Here is an 11198-nt window from a genome sequence, read left to right as displayed (position 1 = left end):
ACTCTAAACAAAACCCAATTGTATAGCAGTGGCGGCGGCTGTGTTTATAGTCTAAGACTCGACCTAGGGTTGGGGACGGCCAGGGGTTGGGCGCCCACAACTTGGGCTTAAGGCCCGACACGATACATGGCCAAGTTGGCCCAAATAGGTGACACAGCACCTTGCCGTGGTCACACAGAATGATCCACGGACCTTCTGGAGCTGGGACCAGATCCAAAACGACGGCATCGTCGTCCCCTTTCCAACGCATCCAAGAACGGCCCGTTTCGATGTCGTATGAGGAAGTTATGACCAAAACAGTGACGACGTGTCTGCTGAATCCGAGGACGACGTGGCAGCTGAGTTGGAAACGAATTGCAACTTGGGGAAGACCATGGCGTCGGTGTGTCCAGCGTGGTGATGTCCTCATCAAATACTACTTTAACCCAAGAGCTATAAGGATTAAAGTACTCAAAAGAGAGTCGCAAACCTGAAGAACAATATGAACAAGATGCTTTGGTCAAAAAAAATATGAACAAGATGCTTACTTGAATTAGAAGTCGATTACTAGAGAAATCTTAGAAGCAAGCTCAAGAAGAAATTGATTCTGCCAGAGTACTGGTCGTAGAGAGAGCACCGACAGGCTAGGACTCCTCCAAACCCTTCCCTCTCACTCTATCTCTCTATCTATAATTCAAGACTAGATCCTATTAAGGACTAATCTTCTCTTGATTGCTAGCTCTGATCCTAGTGGAAATATGGATTAGGGTTTCTGGCCCTTAGGCTCTTAGGATCAAATGCATGGATGTCCTAGAGGGGAGTGCAGGTAGGTATTTATAGGTTGGAGCATCAAACCTAAGCCCTTGGATCAAATAGACTTGAATAAACAACGGAGATGCAATCCTTAAGGCGATGGAGAACCGACATAGCAATGGGAGGCTGACATGGGGGCCCATAGGCTGGCCAGCCTACAGGTGGGGCCGGCATGCCCCACATGTTAGGGGCATAGGCTCCGCTTTGGTGGAGAGCCTCCTAGAGTCTTCTAGAGTCTTCCCACACTATTTATACGCCAAAATTCTATAATTTCCTTTGACGAATAGGTTCTCCTTGATGGTTTTCTGATTAAATCTTGCTAGAAACACAGATTCACCAAAACTCATGGAATTTATCAGTTAAAACCCCTAAGTCTATGTTGGTGATCCATTTTAGCCATTTATAAAAATTATATTGATGATTTATGATGAATGTTAACTACCATCAACAACATCTCTTTGGAGTTGCTATAGTATCCTATTGGCTGTGTTATAGGTTGACCTAAATTGGATATATCCCTACAAGTGGGAACAAATCTATGCCCGCTAGACTTGTGGCGGCGGCGGATGTGGAGGATCCCCAGTCTGCTGTGGTGGCTCAGGCATCCTTTTGGTGGTGTGGTCGGGCTCTCCCTGTGGAGCGTGGCAGCAACAGAATCCGCGTGATTAGGTGTGTGTCGCGGCAGAGGCAACTAGTAGCCGAGCCATGCTAGTTCATAAAACAAAGGTATGAGTACCTTCTTTTGTGATTATAGGACTCTATTTTCTGTACACGATAAAGTAAAGAACACATAAAGAAAGGCTATTCTGTATGAATTTTAATTGAAATCAATGCTTTTGTCACACAAAAATAGAAAACTAGACTGTCCCATAGTATGATATGAACAAATGCATAGATTAGTGCTCTTGAACACAATATGCTTTGTTCTAATGCTAGTTTTGTCATTGTCCACCCAATGGTCGAAACTCTAACGGACTTTGCATACTTTTGCTGCAATAGATGGACAGATCCTAGATTCCTAATGGGAGACCATTCTCGCTGACATTCATCACAGGAGTTGAAGAGTTCATGGTTATGGTTAAACAAAAATACCAGAGCAAAACATCCCTTGCCTGTGTATACATTGTCTTAACTAGGTGGTTAAAACTTGATAGGAGGTGAAGGATGACTTACTTATAAACAGAATGTCACCCACATACACCACATGGATTCATCATGGGGAAGAGGGAGGAGGTACTAACATTATAGAGCCATCAGATGTGCATGGATCTCATCATGATGGTTGGATTGCGGAGGAGGAGCAGAAGGACCACGATGATAACATATTATCAAATTTTGATGATTTAGTTCAAATCCTATTAACATCTGAAGAGCGGGTTGGAAGAGTCCTAAAGTTTGAAAGAGTGTTGGATGAGTTGAAGCAATTAGTTTCTTCTATATCTACCTTCTCAAGATTCCCCTTCCTTGTCAGGTTGCTCTATATCAAGTCTCACAATCGAGTTAGCAATAGCTATTTTGATGCACTATTAGCGTTGCTGTCAGATGCATTCCCTACTAGGAACATACCAAAATCATGTGAGGAGGCCCGCAAATATATTCGAGAATTGGGACAAGGTTATGAAAGTATCCATGTGTGCAAGAACAATTGTGTGTTGTTTTGGGGTGATCATGAGGAATTGCAAGTGTGCCCAAAATGCAAAGAGTCTAGATGGGAGGATGTAGATGGTAGTAGGTGGGTTCCACATAAGGTTTTGAGGAATTTTCCTCTAATACTGAGGTTGCAGAGGATCTTTGCTACTCGAGGAACAACAGCGTATGCCAAATGGCACGAGACTAAGCGAGAGAAGAATACTAGTGAAATGAGCCATCCAGCAGACGGTGAGGCATGGCAGGACTTTAATAGAAAGCACCCAACTTTTGCAGATGATCCAAGGAACTTGAGGCTTGTCGTCGCCACAGATGGTTTCAATCCATTTGGCAACTTTAGCTCGACATATAGTATGTGCCCTGTTCTTGTAACACCTCTGAACCTGCCACCATGGGAATGTGTAAACCCATCGAATTGCTTTATGTCTCTACTGATCTCGGGCCAAACCTCTCTAGGAAAGGATTTTCATATATTATTGGAGCCTCTTATAGAAGAACTAAAAGAACTATGGATGGGTGTCAACACTTTTCATGTACTACATCATGATAATAAGAAAGGCTTCACTCTATGCGCTGCCGTGCTTTAGTGCATACATGATTTTCCAACATTGAGCACCTTGTCAGGCCAAACTACAAAAGGTTATTATGCATGTATTTATTGCAACAAAAATCCATTGTCAAGGAGCCTAAGAAAGAAGCTAGGCTACCTTTGACACCGTCGTTACCTTCCTAGGGATCACCCTTAGTGGAAGAGCTTGGATTTTGATGGAAAAACTAAGGACTGAGATGCACTAGAAAAGTTCACCTTATAGGAGGTCCTTGAGGAACTCGGGAAGGTGAAAAATGTCTGCCCAGGTAAGCATGGTGGAAAAAAGGAAACGAAAGCGTGGAAAAGATCCAGTGATTTATAAAAAAATCTGCTTGGTGGGGGCTGCCATATTGGAAGGACCTATTGCTGCCACATAATCTTGATCTCATGCACATTGAGAAGAACATATGTGAAAACATTCTTTGGACATTGCTAAAAGTGGAGGGCAAGACAAAGGACACAACAAACGCTAGGCTAGATTTGCATGATATGAAGATAAGACCTCAATATCACGGCGTGCAGCAAGGCACCTCGCTTAAATTCCGAGAAGCTCACTATGTCATGACGGAAAAACACATAGCAAAATTTTGCAAGTTCCTTAGAGGTGTCAAGTTTCTAGATGGTTATGCAGCCAACCTAGCAAAATCCATATGTGCATATGGTAACAAGGTAGTTGGCAAGCTGAAAATGCATACTTGCCATGTCCTTCTCTAGAGGATCATACCTGTAGGCTTAAGAGGATTTGTTCCCAAAGATGTATACAAGCATGACAAGCTAGAGATAAGAGAGGGGTTAAGGATTAGTAAAACAAATGAGCTACTCCCTTTGTGTGATGAGTGGATCACCACTATGATGCTTCTCCTTCCCCAAATAATTCATTTGCTTAATAACTTAAGCAAAGATGCTCATGTTGTGGAGTACGAAGGAGAGAGGAGTGGAACTTCAGCTCTTGGAAGTGAATATGTTGGTGGGGTGTGTGTGTGAGCTTCACAAGGACATAAATGAGTGGTAGAGGAGGCAAAGTGCCAAAGGCACCAGAGTAGGGTGCCGGCTAGCCCCCCTTGGTGGCATTTCGACCATCCCATGCATGGATTCTCTCGTAGATGCCCTCACAATTGTGCCACTAGGTGAATGATTGAAAGGAAAATGCCAAGCGGTGAAAGAATGGATTGGAAATGTTGGAGGCAAGGACAAGGTGAGTGGAGAGTAAAGAACAAAAGAGCACTTAGATTTTTGCCTTGGCCTTGCTCTTCATGTGCATGGAGGAGTGAATGGAGGTGAAAGTAATCAAGAGGGAGCAGAGGTGGGGCCGGCCGATGGCCATGAGTGGCTAGGCAGCCACCTAATTCCACTCCTTAATGATTTCTGACTTTTTAAGCAAGGTACTAATCATGTTTTGACTAGAAATGATGATGCTTAGTGAAAATAAATAGGGCTTAAGTGCATACCTTTGCTTAACTCACCTCGATTTAGCCTCGAATTCCTTCCATGCAAATGACCTATGGTGGCTTGCTCCCATGAGTGATGGAATCATCCACCTGTTCACGAATGATGAGTATGTCGGGAGGTTTTAATTTCACCGACAAACATTGCTCCGGTCTCGGTTTGAAGTGGAATATTTCTTCCTTGCCATTTATATTGAGATGAATTTCTCTGGCTCCAACATCAATGTGAGCATTTGCCATGCTAAAAAATGGTCTTCCCAAGATTAGTGGTATTTAGTGTCCACTAATATCCAACACCACAAAATCTACGGGCACAAAACAACTTCGTATCTTGATAGGAATATCCTCCGCTATTCCCGCCGGATATTGGACTGATTGATCGGCTAGCAGCAAGCATATTGTGGTTGGGGATAATGAATTATAATTTAATTTATCATACACCACCTTTGGCATGACATTGATGGTTGCTCCAAGATGGCAGAGGGCTTGGTCAAATTGCTAGGAGCCGATGGAGCATGAAATTGTAGGATTCCCTAGGTCCTTCTTTTCAGGCAGTTGATTTAGTATGGCTGCGCTGCACTCCTCGATCAATTTTACTACCTCTACACTTGTGAGTATATCTTTTAAATATTTAGCATATGTGGGGACCTGCATAGCATCAATTAATAGTATATGTATATATAATTTTTTGAATTACCTCAATAAATTTCTTGAATTGTTCATCCTTCATTACCTTTGGATTGCATTTCAGGAATGGCAACACCTCCGTATCATAGAATTCATGGGGGTTGTCTTACCTTTTTCTTGGGGCACAATGGGGTTTTCTTCTTCAGCTGGAACTTTGATTACTACTTTCTTCTTTGTTGCTTCAGGATATGGTGGATCATGAGTGGTTTTTCCACTTCTCGTGGTTATAGCATTAACTTTTTCATTATGTGAAATTTTTGAAATCAAAGTGGATAATTGATTTTCTAGCCTTTCATTAATGTTAAGCTGATTTCCTAAAGCTAAGGAAAATTCATCAAGCCTAGCATGAATATCTCCTCAAATCCTATCATGGTCAAGCAATTTAGCATGAATTTGCTCATTGATTTTGGCTTGACTAAAGACAAGATCTCTAAGGGAAGGATAGTTGGAAGGATGAGTGGGTGAATTACCATGATTAATTTGCGAATTCCATCTCTGGTAAGGCTACGGTGGAGGTGGTCCATATCCACCATCATTAAGAAGGGACTTAAGGTCCCTACTAGGGTAGGAATCACAAGCGTGATTCATGCCCCAGCATTCTTCACATGACATGCTTACCTATGGCTGCTTGGCTGCAAAATATTCTATAGCAGCACGGTCTCTCTTCCAATTTGCTATTTCTTCTAACTTACTCAAAAGATATTCCATAGATACAAAATTAATCTCGTAACTATGGGACATACCCTTGAGATGTTCATCTGTCCATCCTTGGTTTTCTACCATCTTTTCGATCAATTCCTTTGCTTGACCTACCTTTAGGGAAAAGAATGCCCCTCTGACGGCAGCATCGAGGTGTTGATGGGACTCCATTGAAAGTCCATGATAGAAATTTTGGATGAGCAACCAATCCTCCATTCCATGATGAGGGCATGCCTGAACGTACTCTTGGAGTCGCTCCCATGCCTCTAGAATGGATTCTCGGGCTTGTTGTTGGAAGTTAGAAATTTTGCTATGAAGAAGATTGGTTTTACCGATGGGGAAGAACTTGACAAGAAAGTCATTTGAACACTTCTCCCACATATATTCAAGGTCCCTACGTTGGTATAAAACCAATGCTTTGCCTTTTTGAACAATGAGAAAGGAAAAAGTCAGAGGCAAATGGCGTCTTGTGAGACTCCTCTAATTGAGATTGTGTTGCAAATCTCCAAAAAATTCTGAAGGTGAGCATTGGCATCCTTAGAAGGTTTGCCATGAAAAGGGCTAGCTTGCACCATGGTTATAAGTGTGGGCTTGAGCACAAACTCTTCTTTTTTGCTAAGAATATTAGGACCTACGGCTACATTGGAGATAGTAGGGAAGGAATAATTGTGAATCACCTTAACAGTTGCACTAGAACTGGTTGATGCAATACTGCTAGGATGACTAGGTTCAATGGGTGGAGGTTCAGAAAGGACCAGTTTAGTTGGAATCTCTAAATGGACTGGGTCAGTTTGTAGAGGATTTGGATGGATCGGAGGGAGGTTTCTCCAAGGAGGGGTGAGACTAGCTCTCTCCCTTTGAAGGATAGCCTTAGGATCATCCTGAAAACCTTCCGACAAATTGAATCCACCCATGCTTGACTTTGTCTATTACAAAGCAAGCAGGAATCTAAACTAGGAAAAATCACTAGAACTACACTAAGCAAATATCTAGGCCAATGCCTTCCCTAGCAATAGTGCCAGAAATGTTTGTTGATATTTTTATGACTATTGGACTAATTCCGCAAGTAAACAGAATATATCGATGTAGCACTTCACTTGGGAGTAAACCAAGTATCATATTTATTTTCACAGAGAAGGCGTAGTATGACTTAGATAAATGATCACTTAAGTTCAAATGAATTTCCTAGACACGAATGTAATGGAACAAATGAAAGTAAAGTAAACTAACTAAAATAATAAAATGAGAAAGACTACTACTACTATGGTCACAGAGTAGGTGAAGATAAATGAAGTATTGTCTTAATTGTAATCCTATCAATTGTCTAGCAAGTGAGCAATGAATATACTTCGGGGCATACCTGCCCTAAACTCACCCTAAGGTTGATTAGGCACAAAACACCATGAGCCCTATGATTTAATAACTAATTCCAACATGGTGGAATACAGAGGATGGATAGGGCTATAACACCCTAGGTGTTAGTCACAAGTTAAGCAGTGAGTTTGGACTCAAGTAAGTTATGTCAAGTAGTGATAATGAGCTTTGGTTCATGATCTTACAAGTGTTGATGAAGAATTGGAGTGAAACTCTTCTAAAAGGTTGAACTCTTTTCAAGGATATGCATGAGTAATGCTAAACCTACTCCTTTCATGCACCATACATCAGCTTCCATCTATATTGACTTTTGGAAAAGTTTCATGGAGTTTAGAATCAAAAGGTCACATGGAAGGATGAATTATAACCTTGCTTGAAGTGCCTTGATAAGTGAATGGAAATATGTGAGTCCAACCAGACCTTGCAACCTTGCTCAAACAACTCTAACTAAACTCATGAATAAAAGATATGAAGGGTTCATATTGATCAAGTGTGTAGAAAATGGTTCAATGGACCAAAAGGCTAGTTTTAAGCTTAATCAAGTTGCTACTTTGACCAAAACAAAATAGTAGGTTATATTCTAAATATGAGGTTTTACCTTTAAGCAAAGTTTTAGAGCAAGATGTGTACAGTGAGTTGAAAATGGTGGACTCAAGATTGAAAATGATGCTGATTTCCCCTTCTCAAAATTTCACCAAGTCCCTGGTTAGCAACAGTGAGTTGACATGTTGTGGCATTTATATCTTCCAAATTCTTATGGAAACATAATTGGATTCCCTAATATAAGTTGAAGTACCTTTTGTGAAGGAAACAACAAAACAAGTATCATCACTTTTGGAGCACGTTTGAACCTTCAAAATCATTTTCCAAAATTGCTAGTTTCATAGAATTCGTGGACTTTGAACTGAATATCTGAATCTCGTTTTCAGTTTCATGTACTCCTCTTTGGGAATTTATATCTCGCAAACCAGTTGGAATTTGACCAAGTACCTATAAGCAATGTTGTAGTACTCTTGTATCTTGACATAACGGTGCAATTTGTTGAATAAATCATCAACCAGTTTGGGAGTTAGAGGAGGAAGATAGTAGTTTCAGTTGGTTTTTGGGATGTTGGGATCGGCTAGGAGCCAGTCTTGGCCAATAGCGTGCAGGTGCTGGCTGCTGCGTGGTGTAGCCGAGCTCACCTCACTCGCCACCTCGCCCACACTCGTGTTTTAGGAGAGCCGAATGCTGCTTCCTCGGTTTCTCTCTCGCTCACTCGCTCTCCATCTATTTTCTCTCTAGCCCTGCATCCCATTTGGCATAGCCAAGTAGCCGAGCTGCCACGCCGCTGGTTCCCACTCCTCCATGTGTCCTCCTCGCCAGCCGACTGCCCTAGCTCCTTCCCCACCTCGCACCACCTCTCCTGCGTCGTCTTCCCAGCAATGCCCGCTGCCTACAACCTGCTACCGCTGGAGCACCAGCTGTCAGGCCATCTACCACCGTGGCCTATCCATCATGGTTCGCCACTAGCTGAGCTACGCCCCTCTATGGGTGTGCGCCGGCCCAGGTGTGCCCCAACATCGCTCCTGGTCACTGGCCCACTCCCACGCTGGCCTGGATCGACAGCCTCGAGCTGTCCCCGGCCTGCTCTATACGAAGGAAGAAGAAAAGGTAGTAAAAATGAAATAGAAACTTAGGTTTGGGTTCCTAATACTTAATGACCAGAGAGAAAGGTTTTGTAGATCTAGGCTCAGTTGATTTGTGAAATCTCTAGGGTTCCAAATGCAAAAGTGTTTTTCCTTTTTTTCTTATATGCATCTAAATCGGCTAAACTTTGGAAAATCATAGTAATTCATAGAAAAATTATAAAATAGGAAATGAAGATGTTTTGGAATCCTTATGAGTAGATCTATGTAGTAGAGTCATAATATGATATGTGTTAGTAGAAAGTTTTTGTTGTTTTTATTTATCTTTGTAAATAAGGGTTTCTTATGGATAAATTCACATTGGTAGTTATATTACTCCAAATGGTGTGGTATTTTTATGGTAGGCTATACATGATGCTTGTGTACTGTGATAAAAAATTTAGGTTTATTGGTGCATGTGTGACTAAGTTATTAATTTAACTTGCTTACTGCTTAATAAATGGTTTTAATGGGGAAATAAATAAAATAAGATTGGAAAAATAGAAAATATTGTTCCATTACCTTAGCATAATGTTATTATGTCATGTTGATACATAATATGGCTATATGTTTATAGAAGGTATAGATTTTTATATTTATTTTTCCCTCGTATGCTTTATTATAGTAGAAACTTGTTTTTATTGTAGTAATTAATTTATAATACCTGAGCATGTAATATTTCTATAGTGGCCATGTTTTGATATCACCTATCACATATTAAAATTCTAGCTCCTAACTCTATGTTTAAAATATCACCTAAAAATAATATATATATGTTGCATTATATAAGTAGAGGATGAAAGTTTGTTAGTAGATGCATGTGTGTATGCCAGATAATGCTTCTAATAATTTGTGCTAAGTAATGTGATTGCTTGGTTATGATTAGGAGTTACATGGAGCTGCATATATAGCAACAAAATGTTAGTTGTTAACAACATAAATGATAAATGTATATTGTTGTATCTCTGCTGTTGTAGCTGCTAGAGCAGTTAGTAGTGTGGTGATGATTTCGTGGATTAAATGATGTTTTCTGCAGATATGATGAATACAAAAGTTGTAGATAATTTCCTTATATTTCTTTCATGATTTTAGGCCTGTTGGTTTAGGAGTTATAGGTTTTAGAAGTTTGCTGTCAGGTTTTGCATGTCCTTTGAACAGATCTGAATAATTGTATTGTTTGGCTTATTTAAACATAGAATCATGTATTGGTGATAATAGAAACATTGTATTTCGTTTGTTAAGATTTCCAAAATGTCTAAGAGCACCACTTTTGCTGGCCTAGAACTCCAGTTATAGCTGTTCAAAGTAGAATGGCAGGTTCTATCCAAATCTAGATAGAGATATCTTCATTGGGTTATTTAACCTTGTTAGCTATAGAATCATCTTAATATGATGATAAGAAAGTTATAAATAACTTAATAAGCTTTCCATAAAGTTAAGAATCATGTTTGTTGGATGATCAGAACTCCAGTTATGCATTTCTAAAGTTCATGTCAGTTTTCTGTCCTATTTTGTGCAGATCTATTTTTTAGTGTTTTTCAACCTTGTTAACCTTTGAATCAGCTCTAGGTATAAATAACAAAGTTGTAGACAATTTTCTAAGCTTTCCATAAAGTCTAGGATCACCTTTGTTTGATGCCTATAACTCTAGTTATGGTTGAAACAAGTGCCTTTTGTGTTGCTGTCAAGAATTCTGGGAATGTGCTAAGTTAATTGCTTTAGCTTACTCTTGTTTGACTAAACATGTTTAGTTAGTTCTTGATTGATAAATGCTTGTAATAGCTAAACTTAAGTTAACTTCTATGCCATTCTTGATATGCTTGCTATCTTTCTATAATAGATTGTGTGATGTTTAGTTAAACAACTCTAGGTGCTTATGTATTTTGGTGTAACCTTGTGCTTATCTTAAATGCTTGTATGTGATACATCTCATGTTACCATTCTTCGTATTCATTTAGGTACACTAGATGAACCACACGAGGAACCGAAGGACGTGATGTTGGAGCCAAACCCAAAAATTGTGTTTGGTGGACCTATCCCGAAGATGGAAGGACCCCTAGAGTGCATGCCTAGAGTGGAGATGTTACCCAAAATGGTGCAAGCTAACTGAACTGACTTTGTGTTGGATTCCAGGCAAGCCCCAAAGCATTCTAAGTTTCCTACCCTCTCTTTTTACAAATGCACATAAGTATAACTTTTGTATGCTGCATTAGGTGATAGGAGTTGAATGAAACCATTGGTGCATAATTCCTAACTTGTCCACTATATATAAATACCTAAACCCTTACTACTACGAGT

General features: G+C 40.2%; 1 non-coding gene across 1 annotated transcript; it reads left to right on the top strand.

Moving 5' to 3' along the window:
- The first annotated feature begins 6073 nt into the window (after positions 1-6073).
- Positions 6074-6180, top strand: LOC136506349 (small nucleolar RNA R71). Its single transcript, XR_010771558.1, has one exon. It is a non-coding gene; the product is annotated as a small nucleolar RNA R71 (small nucleolar RNA).
- The last annotated feature ends 5018 nt before the right edge of the window (positions 6181-11198 follow it).

This window comes from Miscanthus floridulus, chromosome 14 (assembly GCF_019320115.1).
Source record: "Miscanthus floridulus cultivar M001 chromosome 14, ASM1932011v1, whole genome shotgun sequence".
NCBI lineage: Eukaryota > Viridiplantae > Streptophyta > Magnoliopsida > Poales > Poaceae > Miscanthus > Miscanthus floridulus.
Note: the sequence above shows the minus strand (reverse complement) of the source record. Positions and strands in the feature narration are given on the sequence as shown.